At 35.6% G+C, this 16,238-nt stretch overlaps 1 long non-coding RNA gene across 1 annotated transcript in view; it reads right to left on the bottom strand.

Annotated features, from left to right (window-relative positions):
* The window catches only part of LOC140512846 (uncharacterized), a 97,150-nt gene extending 95,316 nt beyond the window's left edge, over positions 1–1,834 (bottom strand). The window contains exon 1 of the long non-coding RNA XR_011969955.1: positions 1,751–1,834. This is a non-coding gene — a long non-coding RNA (uncharacterized lncRNA). The remainder of the gene's footprint in view (positions 1–1,750) is intronic.
* Between the last annotated feature and the right edge of the window lie 14,404 nt (positions 1,835–16,238).

Here is a 16,238-nt window from a genome sequence, read left to right as displayed (position 1 = left end):
AAATAAATGAAATAAAGATTCCAAGAATGGAAGAAATTTGAATTGCTCATGTTTGGACCTGCCAATATAATAAAAATTACAATACCAAAATCAATTTACTTATTCTAGACCAAACCAATCAAACTACCAAAAGGCAACACTGGTGAACTAAGAAAAAATAACAAAATTCAACCTTAGTAATAAAATGGCAAGAATCTTTGAGGAAATAAATAAAAGAAAAAGTGGGAAGGAAGAAGGCCTCACAATATCACATCACAAACTATATTATGGAGAAGTAATCACTGAAACTATTTGGTCCTTGCTAAAAAATAGAAAGCTTTTCAGTCGGCGAAATTAGGAACACAAGATCTGTGGCAAATAAACATAGTAACGAAGTATTTGATGAATGCAATACCACAACTACAGAGAGATAGACTCACAGTATTCAACAAAAATTGGAAAACAGCATGGCAGAAATTAGATTTAGACCAACATCTAACATTTATACCATAATAATCTTCAAATTTATGGGCTAGATATAAAAGGTCATACTATATACAAGAACTAGAGAAGGAAATTAATTTCACAATGTGGATTGGTGGAAAACTATCCACAATGCTATGATCGATGTATAAATTGTTATTCAGATTAGAGGGATAGAGAGGATCACACAAGACAAAGCAATTTGGTTGCATCAATTTTGCACAAACAAAAGCAAAGCTAAATTAAATGGGGAAGGGGGGGAATCTTTGCAGTAAGTTTCTCTAGATCTGATACCCAAAACATGAGGAATTGATGCAAGTATATATGAACAAAAGCCATTCCCACAGATACAATGTCCAAAGGAATGAAAAAGTAACGAATGACTATATGAAAAAAATGTTCCATATAAGAGAAATGAAAATTTGAACAACCTTTAGCTTCTACATTATATCATATTTGCAAAGATGACAGAAAAAGAAGTGATGGTTATTGGAGAAAATGTACGATGCCCAGTGCTGGTCCCGCTATGTTTCAGTCCAACCATTCCAAACTATATCCAAAAATTCATGATATCATTACTAGGCACAGCCCCTAAAGCAACAAAAAAAAGTATCAAAAGACTCATATGTACATAGATATTTATAGTAGCTCTATCTGCTGTAGCAAAGAACTGGAAACTAAGGGTGTCCATCAACTGGACAATGACCGAATAAATAAATTAAATAAATAGATAAATGTAGTAGAATATTGAGAATGAAATTCTAAGTGATGAAATCAAAGCATTCCAAGTGACTTAAATGAACTGATGCAGAACAAATTAGCAGAACCAGAACAATTTATGCAATTACTACAGCATTGTGAAGACTGAAGATGAAGCACGCTTTCCACCTCTTAACAGAGGGGTGATGGTCTAGAGATGCAGACTTAGTAATGTCCTCTTCCCCCTTTCCCCCCAAAAATGAAGAAAGAAAAGAAGAGAAGTGAAACATTTAAAGAAAAAGCACAGAATAGAATAAAAGGAGGCTCAAAGGGCAACAGAAAGAGCTTTAAACTAGCAAGATTTTTCCCTATTTAACCACTAGCTACTTTCCTTTTCTTTGTGCAAATCTGATGTAATCAAAGGAAATAAATGTGTGTATATGTATAAATATACACATATAAAGAGTTTCACATGTTCATGATTTTTGTACATAAATTTCTGTTCTTTATATATAAAAATATCTGTCAAGTTTGCAATGACAAATCCCCTTTGCACCCCCACCCCCACATTAAATATTAGGAAACTTACTGCTATAATAGACTGAACGTGTAGCTGAAGGAGGAACAAGCACCTTAACACAAAGTGTCTAGTCTGGCTAAGGGATTACTCTACAGTCACTATATTTGCCTTCCAACTTGTACCACACCTGTACCAAACTTACCAGAATGAAATGGGAAAGAGGACAGGTTCCCCTTGTTCTGGTGGATCCACATGGAGTTCTCAAACATCTCCTTTAGGGTCTCAGAGTAATTAATCATCAAGCCAGAAATAGAGTCTGGACAATATTTGAATAATGATTATCATCACAAATTAAGCCCTTAAAGGAAAACTCTTCAGGAATCTCAGAGGGTAGAAGGACCACTTGCAGTCATACCTTTCTGATCTCTGAAGATTCATTTTCTGAGCATGCCCTTACAAATAATCAAGAGCAAAAAAGTTCTAGGCAACTTAATTATCCTTAGCAATGTAAGTGCCTTGCTTATCCTTAAATATCTCAGCTACTGCTGCCTCTGCATGCCCTCCTATGGTTTTACAATTACCCATAATATATTTCACCTGGTCCCCAGTTCTCCATGGGCTTCTCTAATTACAGGGAATCAGCTTTTAGGCACCATGTCCTAACAGTTTTCATCTAAATGTTTGACGAGCATGTTTCCTCCATCTAAATACAGTTTAATTTGATTATAACTAAAGAAAAGAAAAGAAATTTCATATGGCTCATATACAGAAAATAACCTGTCTTCAAGAGTCCAACAACCCTGCTCAAATCTGTGAAACAATAAGGACCCTTCAAAGTCAAAGTCAACACTTTTGAAAGAAAATATTATCATCATCACATAAGCACTTAAGAGAGCTCTGTTCTACGAGCCTGGGCTCATAGTGATACAAAGGTACAGTTTCCTGTGTTTGTGATAAGCGCAGCAGGGAGAACAATGCAAAGAAACCTTTGAAAACTTGGTTTTGAGAAGTTACAAAGAGAGAGCCCAGGGTTGGGCTTTGTTTACTGTGCTCATCCAGGATCCAGTGGCTAAAGGCTGTTGGCTTTTAATAGTGTTTCAAAGCTTCTTTGCAGAGTGCCACAGTCTAAATGGGACACTGGTAAGCTGGAAGGTGATCTGAAGAGGGCAGCCTTTTCTCTTCGTGTTATAAAGGACAGTTGCAGGAACTTCACATAGTTAGAGAAGACTCCGAAGAAACATTATGGCTGCCTTTTACCACCTGAATGGATCTTATAAATGAGATTACACATGGTCTGTTTTGGCCCCAGAACTCAGAACCTGGAGGGTCCCCCTGTAGGGAAGGGACATTTATTAAATATCTACCATGTGCCTAATATGGCAGCATGATAAGCGCTTTACCAATATTATCTCCCTTGATACTTACAATAATCCTGGGATGTAGGTGCAACTATTATTCCCATTTTACAATTGAGACAACTGAGGAAGACAGTAATTAAGTGACTGGCCCAGAGTTACACAGGTCACTAAATGTCTGAGACTGTATTTAACTCACATTATTCTGACTCAGTAGGTCAGTAAACGTTTTTAAGCAAATACTATGTTCCAAGCACTGTGCGAAGAAACTAGCTAAATAAAAAGAGGGAAAAGATCATACCTGCCCTCAAGGAGTTCCCAATCTAATGGGAGAGACAATAAGCAGACAAATATTAGAAAAAAGGCTACATATAAGACAAATAGGAGATAATTAACAGAGCAAAGGCACTAGAATTTAAAGGATTGGAAAAAGTGTCCTATATAAAATGGGATTTCAGTTAGTATATAAAGAAAACAAGAGAAGTCAGTAGGCAGAGATGAGAAGAGAAGGCATTCCAGACATAAGGAACAGCCAGACAAAATGCCCAGAGGGACTTTCTGGTTTGTGAAACTGCCAGGAAGCCATTGTCGTTGGATTGAAGAGTATCCGGTAGGGAGTAAGGAGTAAGAAGGGAGAAGTGGGTGGGAGGGAGGAAGGGAGGAGGTTAGGTGATGAAAGCTTTTGGCTCCACCACACATTAGGATCCCTGTGGGCCACATACTGACTTATCAACATTATCTATGTTCTATTGTATTTTTATTTATTTTATTAAATATTTCTGGGGCAGCCTGATGGTGCAGTGGACAGAGCACCAGCCCCTGGAGTCAGGAGGACCTAAGTTCAAATTAAGCCTCAGACACTTACTAGCTGGGTGGCATTGGCCAAGTCATTTAACCCTGTTTACCTCAGTATCTTCATCTGTAAAATGAGCTGGAGAAAAAAGTGGCAAAACATTCCAGTGTCTTTGCCAAGAAAACCCCAAATGGGATCACAAAGAGTCAGACACAACTGAAATGACTGACCAGCAATCTATCTATATGTACGTGCGTACCTGAGATAGATGTGTATCTCCATCTCTCTATACATGGATAGACAGACAGACAGATAGAGACATACCTCACATTTTAAAGTTTACAAAGCTCTGTACATGTAGTATTTCATTAGATCCTCACAATAACCCTGACAAGTAAGTTTCTTTCAGTTTGGATTTTCTTGCTTCCTGTAAGAATAAAACAATTCTCTATAATTCTCAAATTCCACTTAGTGCCAGTTTGTTTAGTAAGCCCTTCTTCCTGACATTCAGCTTTTCCTCAACATTGGTTTATTTTTTCTTCCCATTTGCTCACCTTTCTCTTCTGTTTCTCTACATTTCTTATTTCATGTGCCTTCCATCTGTGCCTGTTTTCTTTCTTCCCAGATTCAATTTGTGTCTCATTGTGAAAATGACTTTGATAAAAAATGAGAGCATTTCCTAAACATCCCCCTGAAAGATTAAGCAACACCTGATACCTAACCTTTTTAAATTACTTCAAATAAATTATATTGAACTTTAAACTGCTGAATTAGAACTGCTAGCATCATAAAAAGCCATCTGAAAGGCCTTTACATGAGTACCAAAATCAATGCCCTTAGATAGTTGGGTAATATTTAAATCTTTAAATATTTAAATTCAATTAGTAATTAAATCATTTTTAATCATCCCAATTTTATGTTTCATCATAAAAAGGAAACCAAGTTATAGCTTAATAACAATAATAAATAAGAATAATAACACACAAAACTCTCCTGGACACATAAAAACTGAGTAGAGTTGGCTACTCCTTTTTTCAGGAATATAAAAGTATCATAATAAATCAACTCTATACACCTTGCTTCATTCTCCCAAGGAAAAAAGCCATAAGTCCCAAAGCAGATAACTGTGTGAGGTTACAACAGCAAAGCTACCTTTCAAAAAAACCTCATGTAAATGTCAGACTTATTTTCACTGAAGCAAGCAATAGAACTTGGTGTAACTTAGATGTTTGTATCCATTTACCAGCTACTGGATGTTCTCTGATAGTCAACAAAAGTTGTAAGAATATCTAAACTTTGCTGCTTGGATAGTAGGGCTGTTCCAGTCCATGAAGCCTATAGATTAATTGGGAATCAGCACTTATTTCAGAAATCTGAGGATTCTTTCTAATCTAATGGAGTTTGTAGTCTAGTTGGATCTTAGTATGATGGAAATCAAAAATGAACTCAGAAATAAAACCCTTCAGAAACACATGGGTTAAACACCAGTTTCAGAACCTATTGTATTCTGCACAGCACACAGGATGGGGACTTATGAGGACTTCTGTAACTCTTTTGTCTCTCACATCAAGGAGTTTTGCTTAAAAGTCATTAACAATACATCTAAATATAAGAGCAGAATGATGTCCCATGGCTTTTCCTATATGAATTCCTTTGAAAAAAATCAGATTTATAATAAATAGCTGGCATTTATACAGGGCATCCCAAAAGTCTTGGCATATTTTCAAGGTTGTACTAGCTCTAAGATATTTTAAGACTTGCAAGTATGTTACATATATTATTTCATTTCATACACAACAGATATTGTTACCTTATTTGAAAGATGAGAAAGCTAAAGTTCAGAGAACTAACATGACTTGCCCAGGGTCACAAAGCTAGGAAGTGTCAGATGTAAGAGTCTAACTCAAGTCACTCCCTAACTTTAAATACAATATTCTTTTCATCATATCCTGATGTTGTACTAACATGACAAACAGATGATTGACAAGCTGAATTCTCTGCCTTGACCACAAATGCTAAGGAGAAGGTTGTCTCTCGAAGTAGGCCAGTGACAGGTATTCATTGGATAAATCATTAATTAATACTGGTTCTTGTTTTTCAATCATGTCTGACTTTGTGTTACCCCATATGGGGTTTTCTTGGCAAAGATATTGGACCAGTATGCCATTTCCTTCACCAGCTTATTTTACGGATATGGAAACCAAGGCAAACAGGGTTAAATGATTTGCCCAGTATCAGACAGCTAATAAGCTTCTGAAGCCAGATTTGAACTCATAATGAAGAGTCTTCCTGACTCTATCACTCTATCCACCTCCCTGCCCCCATCCAAATATATTTGGATTATATAAACATAAAAGAAGTACATAAACATATAATTCACTAAGACTGGCTGTCATCCACCACAGAGTTTTGGAGAAACGAAAGACTGGAAATAAACCCCCTTTCTTTACAAATTGTAAACAGCAGAAAGGAGCAGCTGGGGAGGCAGGGGAATGAGCAGGATACCTGGAGAAGACAAAGGAGTTGAGGAACACAAGTGATCGCAGGCCTACCAAAAACGTATAAAAGGAAAAGGAAGACAGAACTGTCCAAAAGCTGAAACTGAGAACCCACCATGGCTATGGCATGACAACCTGGGCTAGCTGGAACAGGTCACAGCTGCAATGTCTTGCCACAGGGAGATACCAAAAACAAGTATTATTTTGAGCAAAAATATCAATTGTCAATCAAAGTAGCAAAGAAACCAGAATTAGGAAGAAAATATAGAAAATTGAGTTGGCAAAATAATAACCATGGGATCCCGGGTACAAATAGGAAAATGAGGCCTTCGGGATCAGAGATCAGTTCAATAGACTTAAAGCTTGTACAAAGAGTTTGCATGTAATTTGACTTAACACCATCAACATAACTGCCTTTTGAGGACAGGTAGATGGTCCTAATTCTGTCCTGATAATTCTCCTGATAATCTGAATGGCTCCAGCCTGACAGCTTTTAGGATTTTCCACACAGGAAAACAGTCACATCTGAAGATCAACATACAAGTTTATTATTTCCATGTACTGCTCAAATTATTGGTCAATAAATTATTGAAAATCATCCCAAAAAATAGATTGTCAAAACAAAACAAAAAATCTTATGAATCCATATCTGAAATAATGTGTTCTTGTGGTTATGACATGTAATAAAAGATAAATAGGCATACCTTGAAGATATTGTGAGTTTGGTTCTAGACCACTGCAGTAAAGCAAATATCTCAATAAAGCAATTCACATGAATTTTTTGTGTGCATTTAAAAGTTATGTTTACACTATACTGTAGTCAATTAAGTGGGCAATAGCATTATGTCTTAACAAAAAGGTTACATACCTTAATTTAAAAATACTCTACTGCTAAAAAAAAAAAAAATGCTAACCATCATCTGAGCCGATAGCAAGTGGTAATCTTTTTGCTGGTACATGGTCTTGCCTTAAGGTCAGTGGCTGCTGACTGATCCCAGTAGTAGTTGCTGAAGGTTGGGGAGGCTGAGGTAATTTCTTTAAAAGAGACAACAATGAAGTTTACGGCATTGATTGACCCTTCCTTTCACTTAAACAATTAGAGGCTAATGTAAGGTTATTAATTGGCTTCATTTCAATATTGTTGTGTCTCAGAGAATAAGGAGGCTGGAGGACAGGAAAAGGGAGGGAGGGCAGGGTAAGACAGGCTATCTGTGAAGCAGTCAAAATATAAACATTTGTCAGTTGTTCATCATCTTACAAAACAGTTACAATGGTAACATCAAAGATCACTGATTATAGATCACCATAACAGATGGAGTAAAAATTAAAAATTGTGAAATATTATGAGAATTGCCAAAATGTGACAGAGACAAAATGTGAGTAAGTGATATTGGAAAAAATGACACTGATAGACTTGCTTGATACAGGATTGTCACAAACCTTGTATTTGTTTAAAAAAAAAAACATGGTCGAGAAACAAAATAAAATAAGATATGCCTGTACTATAAATAGAGATGATTCAAAAAAGGACAGCTGAGCAGGTGGATCGGACACAGGATTTAGAATCAAGAAAACTTCTGTTCAAGTGATGCCTTGGTTATTTACTAGCTGTAGGACCGTGGCAAGTCATTTCACCTCTGCCTCAGTTTTCTCATTTGTTAAAAAAAAATCCTACCTCCCAGGATTATGAGGATCAAATAAGATATTTGTAAGGTCCTTTACAAACTTAAAGCACAATATACACACACACACACAAACACACACAGAGAGAGAGGCAGAGAGCACAAGGTGAGTTGAATAGGAAGGGATCATATCTAAAAAAATGAAATTAAGGGTGAGAGAGATATATATTGGGAGGAGAAAGGGAGAAATGGAATGGGGCAAATTATCTCTCATAAAAGAGGCAAGGAAAAGACTTTTCAATGGAGGGGAAAAGGGAGGCGGTGAGAGGGAAAACGTGAAGCTTACTCTCATCACATTCGACTAAAGGAAGGAATGAAATGCACACTCATTTTGGTATGAAAATCTATCTTACAATACAAGAAAGTAGGGGAGAAGGGGATAAGCAGGGTGGGGGGGATGATGGAAGGGAGGGCAACGGGAGAAGGGAGCAATTCGAAGTCAACACTCTTGGGGAGGGACAAGGTCAAAAGAGAGAACAGAAGAAATGGGGGGAGGATAGGATGAAGGGAAATATAGTTAGTCTTACATAACATGACTATTATGGAAGTTATTTGCAAAACTACACATATATAACCTATATTGAATTGCTTGCCTTCCCAATGGGGATGGGTAGGGAGGGAGGAAGGAGGAGAAGTTGGAACTCAAAGTTTTAGGAACAACTGTTGAGTATTGTTCTTACATACAACTGGGAAACAGGAAATACAAGTAATGGGGTGTAGGAATTTATCTTGCCCTACAGGACAAAAGAGAATATGGGGATAAGGGAAGGGAAGGATGTTAGAAGGGAGGGCAGATTGGTGGTAGGGGTAATTAGAGTGCTCGGCATTTTGGGGTGGGGGGAGGGAGAGATGGGAAAAAAATTTGGAACTCAAAATTTTGTGGAAATGAATGTTGAAAACAAATTTTTAGAAAGTGCAATATAAAGGCTGGCTATGGTTATTATTAATAATCAGAGGTATAGAAAGTAGAGATTTCTGTGTGGGGATAGACTGAAAAGACTGGAAGTCCATTATGGAAAAACAAAGGTAAAGATGTTACATGATCAGAATCATTAAATATTATGAACAACTTGGATAAGATAAATGTTAACCTGTTCAGCAGATCCTGAAATGGTAGGACCATTTGAGTGCATTTGAAAACTTTAGCAAGTTAAATTTAAAGTAAAGCAAAGGAAGCACAATTTATTATGGTGAATATTAAAGTTATAGAGATTATAATCTCCCAAGAGGTAGTGTAGGCAAAACCTATACATATACATACATATACAAAACATATGCACACATAAAATCATATACATATACATACATATACAAAACATATACATACAAAAGGGCTTGTGTATGTTTATGGTGACAAAGGACTACTAACAGGACCTTTCAAGTTGACATCATAGAGTCATTTTGACACAGCATATAGAGATGGCCAGAAGGGTTCTCAATCCTTAAAATCATTGGCAAATTTCCCATTAACCAAAGACTTTCAGTAGCCAAAAACCTTCTGGAATGACCAGAGCAAATATAAGAACTTCTGTGACCTTGGCAGAGATGTTTGACTTTTTTCCTTCTCAGTTTCTTTGCCTATAAAATGGGTCTAAAAATCCCATCCCTACCGAACTTTCAGAGATCTCAGGAAAGGTTTAATAAATGTAAGAACATTGTGGTCTCTTTGGAAGCTGCCTGTGTAAATCCAATGCATTAATATTAATATCATTACTCCACTTGGTAAGCACACTTCATATGCTCCTCTCTTTAAGAAAACTCAAATTATAAACCTGATGAATTGAGGAATGATTTTTTTTCACATTACAAAAGAGTTCTTTTCTTTACAAAAGGATTCACCAGATGTTTCTTTTAAATAGTAAGTGTCTTTACTGTATCCAAAATTATATAGTGTTCTTGTTACTGCATAACTTTAATTTTCCTACTTCAGCTCCAAAAAGTTATTCCATTCTGGGGAAAAAACCTACATTTTAAATACAGAAAGACTTCTGAATTCTTAAACTATGATTTGTGCTTTTAAATATTCACAGTTTACTATGCAAATCCATACTCTCTCCTCACAAAGAGATATATTTGTTTTTATTAAGTCCCATATGTTCTGTTTTTGAAGGACAAGAGGGGAAGCTGGAAGAGTCTGAGGGAATGGTTATTCAAATACTTAATCTGTGATCTTATGAATGTAAAAAATAATAAATGATTTTACTTACATGACTAAGGTGCTGATCGCAACCCTTATAGGTAGAGAATATAGGTGTTAATATGCCCATTTTACAAATAAAGAAACTGAGGCACAGAGAGATTAAATGGCTTGCCCATGGTCAGCTAGCTAATAAGTGTGAGAGGCAGGCTTTGGATCCAGGTTTTTCTTTATTCCCTTCTGGGGGGGCGGGAACCTACAATTTAAGTTCAAAAGGACCTCTGAATTCTTAGACCATCATTTGTGGTTTTAAGTATTTACAATTTACTATGCAAATCTATACTCCCAACCAAGAGATGTATTTGTTTTTAGTAAGCCTCATGTGCTTCATTTTTTAAGTATTTGAAGAGTAGAAGGAGGAGTTTGAGGGGATAAATATTCAAATACTTAAATCTGTGATCCCAGGGATATGGAAACTAATAAATGGCATCTGTTGACACTTTACCTATTCATTGTTGTTCAATCATTCAGTCATGACTGACTCTTGGTGACCCCATCAGTGTGGTACACCCTTCTTGCCTTCACCATCTCTCAAGTCCATGTTCATTGTTTCTGTAATACTATCTATTCATCTCATCTTCTGCCATCCCCTTTTCCTTTTGCCTTCAGTCTTTGCCAACATCAGGGTCTTTTCTAATGAGTCCCATCTTATTATGTGACCAAAGATTAAGCTTCAGCTTCAGTATTTGACTTTCTAGTGAAAAGCCTGAATTAATTTCTTGAAGTATTGACTGATTTGATCTCCTTCTGTCCAAAGTCATCTCCAGCACTCCAATTTGAAATCATCGATTCTGCAGTGGTCACCTTTCCTTATAGTCCAACTCTTAAAGCCACACATTGCTACTGGAAAAACCATAGCTTTGACTCTATGGACCTTTGTTTGCAAAGTGATGTCTCTGCTTTTTAGCATGCTGTCCAGATTTGCTATGACTTTCTTTTCAAGGAGCAAGCATCTTTTAATTTCATGGCTGCAGTTGCTGTTTGCAGTGATCTTTGAGCCCACATGGTTTCATCTGATGCTTACAATAATCCTGTGAGTTAAGGACTATAGATGTTAATATGAATTTTACAAATGAAAGAACTGAGGCAAAGAAAGGCTAAATGGCTTTCCCATGGTCACATAGCTAGTAATGCCAGAGGCAAAATTTGAATGCAAGTCTCTCTTGACTCAAAGCCCAGTACTCTTTTTAAAAAGCAAGAAAAAGAAAGTAGATGTCCATTGATTGGGAATGGCTAACAAATTGTGGTACATAAATACAATGGCATATTATTGTGCTATAAGCAATGATGAATGTGATAGATACAGATAAGGATGAAAAGAGTTATATGAACTGAATTAGAATGATATAGGGCCAAGAAAACAATATATACAATGGTTAGAACAATGGAAACACAAAGAAAAACCACAAAAGAATTAAAATAATTAATGTTGCAGAATTACAAAGAACAAGCATGGCTCCAAAGATATAAAAAGACACTGTCATTCCACCCCTCCATGGGTGGGAAGCATCCCCCATATTTTCAGACATTTTCAATATATTTATGTAGGGAAGAGATATTGGGGGAATTTTTCATGATGTAAAGAAATAAAATATATCAATAAAAATCTTTTTTTAAAAAAAGGAAAGAAAAACTATGGGTTATAATGAAGGCTAAACTTGGAAAAACAGACTGTTTATCAAAGCTATCATACTACATACTATCCAATGTGATAAAAGTATAATTTCATAATTCGTCATGATGAAGAATTTTAAAAGTGTATCAAAATCTGGTGAACACAATGCTACAATGATTAAAAAGAAGTGATTTCAGCAAAAGAGAACATATTACACACATGGAATTATTTTTAAAGATATAAACAATTGTAAAAAATATTGTATAAGACAAAAACTTAAGTTTTAGAAGAAAAGAAAAAAGTTGGCATATAGCTGAAAGGTCTTTTTCCATGAATTTTCCACATACTTGCTGATAAATTGGGTACATGTGAGAGGGGACCAAGATAGGAAAGGGAGAGTATTTGTTATTAACTCATACTTCCAATGGAATAATGGTGTTTTCATATTTATCAGACTTTTACTCATGGGTTCCCTATGATTTAGGTGCAGAATCATTACTCCCTTTTTACAGAAGAGGAAATTAAGACAGACACAGTTTATTTAACTATGCCAAGGTCACACACATTCTATTTTCTAAGATAACTGCTAAAAGATTTTGGTTAGAAACATATTTTATTCATTCCTTCATTGACTTATTCATTTACTTACTTGGTCACTTATTTCTTGGTCCAGTTAGGTGGTGAGTGGAGTCAAGACAATCTAAGTTTACATCTAGTCTCAGATAAATGATTATCTGTGTGACCTTGGGCAAGTCATTTAACCCTGTTTGTCTCAGTTTCCTCATCTATAAAATGAACTAGAGAAGGAAATGACAAATCATTCTAGTATCTGTGCCAAGAAAACCTCAAATGGGATCACAAAGAGTTGGAAATGACTGAAACAACTGAACAACATGTTATTTATAAGAAATAGAACATGTACTTAAATATTAATCATTTATTATTAGAGCAATTATTTAAAGTACTATAGGTCTGTGACAAAATATTGTATTTTGTTACTTACTCTAATGGATGAGTACTGGACTTCTAGCCCACTCCCTCTAGAAATGTAAATGGGTATCTTGCATACAGTCTGAAGTCTAAGAAAGTTACTCAGATCACCGTAAAAGTGAACCACTTTGCTCCAGATTACAGTCAACATTCAACAGAGGTGAAATTTGAGGGGAGACCTTGGAATTCCTGATTCCCAGGTGGCTTTCTCTACTATGTCACATAGCCTCTTACTTGCCTTAAATATTTCCTAGATAAATCTATTTGGAATATTTGTAGTTTAGAAAAAATATTTCTAGGTATACTGTGCTTAACTGTCAGTATTGCTCAATATCAAAATAAACCACTGCTTCTCTCAGTGATCAGCTATCTTCTTTCTGTCTTAGCCAAAGGTAATCTATTAACCTATCTAGGCTGTTTCAGCAAATCATATGGAAGGCCTCAGTTTGTCTCTTCTACTTCATTACATGCAAAGCCTCTCTTTCATTTCTCTATACAAAACAGAAAAGAAAAAACATAGAAAAACAGAAGCATGATGCTTATGGAGGATTAAAAGTTGTTTTTCCCTCTGTGAGAAGTGGGTAATTCTCTACTCTGTGGTGTTTTGAATTCTCTCTTTCACATCCACCATTAATTTTCAGCTAATCTCAGTATAAATCCATTTCCATACTTCAGTTTCCCTAATTCAGTTACTACTAGCAATGGCTTAAGACAGCAGCTTTGATGACAAACTGCTTTAGCCAAAAAAGTACACATATCCCTTACACAGAACACAACATGTGGAGTAACAAATCTTTTTTTTTTTTACTACATTTTGAACAGTGATTTGTTTTCACCACAGAATCAATTTTTAAAATTTGATTTATACACTTTTCATGAACACATATATTACATGTGGCAAATAAAAGATGAAATGACTGAGGAAAACAAAGGTTAGATCTTCCAAGCATATTGATTTATTAAGCAATGCATGGTAACTACCCTAAAAACTGGGACCAGACATCCTCAGCTTATGCCTGGACTCCAAGTTCAGTGGTAGATACACTTTAATACATTAAAAACAATCAAAAAAAGGAAACAATACAACAGTGAGTAATCTGATTTCTAATTGGAGGTAAGATTAGGGGACAAATGAATAGGTTTAAGTCCCTGAAATCAGAAAATGAGGTATCCCACTCCACCCAAATTTGTATAAACAATCAAAGGAACATGGAAGTAATAAATGATTGAGCAGTATGGGGCCAGTTTTTCAGATAAGACATACGGATTGTTTGAGATATACAACTGTGAGAAAACTCTTTGCATCAGTCTTTGGATATGAGTTTCTGATCAGCATAACACAGGTCTTTGTTTAAGAGTCTCTAAACAGCAGGGAGAGAGGGTCCAGTTTCCCAGCTACACGGGGCTAGCTTCAGACAATACAACAAGGTTTTCTCCCAGTTCCCACAATTAAATAAGGTTTTCTCATAAGACAGAATCTAAATGACACCTCTAGTGGAATAGAAAGGGAACTGAGCTAGCTTCTGAGTTGAGTAACAAGATGGAGTCAGTTCGATCAATTTCCATAATTAACCACTTGCTTTGCTAATGCCTTCAATTCCCTTATATGAAAAGTAAGACACTGTTACATAACGTGCCTGGCACAGAGTAATAATAATGAGTTGAAAGTGTGTTTAATACAGAAGTAGATTATATTAGGACATAGAAGAAAGAGTAGCTAGCACATTATTTGAATTATTCTCATTCATTTTGATATGGCCAAGATAAAATTTTTAGGGAGATGAAAATGACAGCAATTTATTAGCAACAAAAAACTGTTTTTAACCCTGTAATTCAAAACCTGATTTCATAATCAGTTCTTAGCCTACCCCCTTAGTGTAAAGACTGTGATAAGTCTTTTGAACACTGAATTTACTGTTCTCTTTTTATCAGTCTTAGTTCCCAAATAGAACCCCTTTGATCATAGTTCTGCTTCCTTAGAATATACTGTGACTTTTTTGGGGGGAGAGCTTTGTTAGAGATCACTGTAAATAATTGTGAAATAGATTTCTTCCAGGGTTGGAGCCAAAGAGACAAATCATAGAAACAATCAATAATTTAATTAAGGAGAATAACAACAATGAGACAATATATGAAAATTTCTATGATGAAGCCAAAACAGCAATTAAGGGAAATTCTATATCTCTAAATGCTTACATCAATAAAAAAACAGAAAGAACAGATGAATGAATGAAATATGGAACTAAAAAAAACTAGAAAAAGAGCAAATTAAAAATCTTCCATTAAATACCAAATTAGAAATCTTGAAAATCAAAGGAGAATACAATTGAAAGTAAGAAAATCATCAAAATTATAAATAGAATTAGAAGCTAGTTTTATGGGAGGAAAGCAATAAAATAGCTAAACCATTTGGTTAATTTAATTTTTAAAAAGATAGAAGAAAAACAAATTATCAGTATCAAAAATGAAAAGGGTAAACTCACTACCAATGAAGATTAATTTAAAGCTATTTTGCCCAATTATATGCCAGCAAATCTAAGTGAAATAGATAAATATTTACAAAAATATAAATTGTCCAGATTAACAGAAGAGGAAATAGAATGCTTAAATCATTCTATCTTAGAAGAAAAAATTGAGCAAGCCATTACTGAGCTCCCTAAGAAAAAATCCACAGGACTAGATGGATTCACAAGTGAATTCTACCAAACATTTAAGAACAATTAATTTCAATACAAATAAAAACTATTTGGAAAAGCAGTCAAAGAAAGAGTCTTGCCAAATTCCTTTTAAGATACTAATATGGTTTTGATATTTAAGCCATGGAGAGCAAAAACAGAGAAAGAAAAGTATAGGCCAATTTCTAATAAATATTGATTTTAAAAATTTTTAAATAAAATACAAGCAAGGAGATTATAAAAATATATCACAAAGATCATACACTATAACCAGATAGGATAATGTGGGACCAGTACAACATGAGTCATCAGCATAATTGACCAAATCAATAACAAAAACAACAAAAATCATGTTATCTCAATAGATGCAGAAAAAGCTTTGGACAAAATACAACAGTGTAATGGTAAAGGAATTTGAAGACCTTCCCTGCCCCTTAATAGGTCCATAAGACCTGCTTTGAGCTCTGGCCCAGCCCACAGCCTAAGTCACATGGAGCTGATGGTAGAAGAAGCTTGCAGAATGGGTGGAGCAGAAAGGGCAGAGCTGGGAGAGAATGAGGCAGAACTGGGAGACAGCAAGGTAGAGCTGAGGCAGAGCAGCTAGTGTGAGTAAGAGAGGGTAGAATGTCTGCCTGGGAGAGTTTGTTTGTGGGGAGGCCTAACAGAGGGAAGGCTTGGAGATGGCAATGCTCCCTGCATTGATAATGTGTATAGATTTCATTGTTACCAAGGTGGAATTGGCTTTCTGGTAT

Source organism: Notamacropus eugenii, chromosome 6 (assembly GCF_028372415.1).
Source record: "Notamacropus eugenii isolate mMacEug1 chromosome 6, mMacEug1.pri_v2, whole genome shotgun sequence".
In the NCBI taxonomy this organism is placed as follows: domain Eukaryota; kingdom Metazoa; phylum Chordata; class Mammalia; order Diprotodontia; family Macropodidae; genus Notamacropus; species Notamacropus eugenii.
The sequence above is the reverse complement of the archived record's forward strand: the minus strand, read 5'-3'. Positions and strand labels throughout refer to the sequence as shown.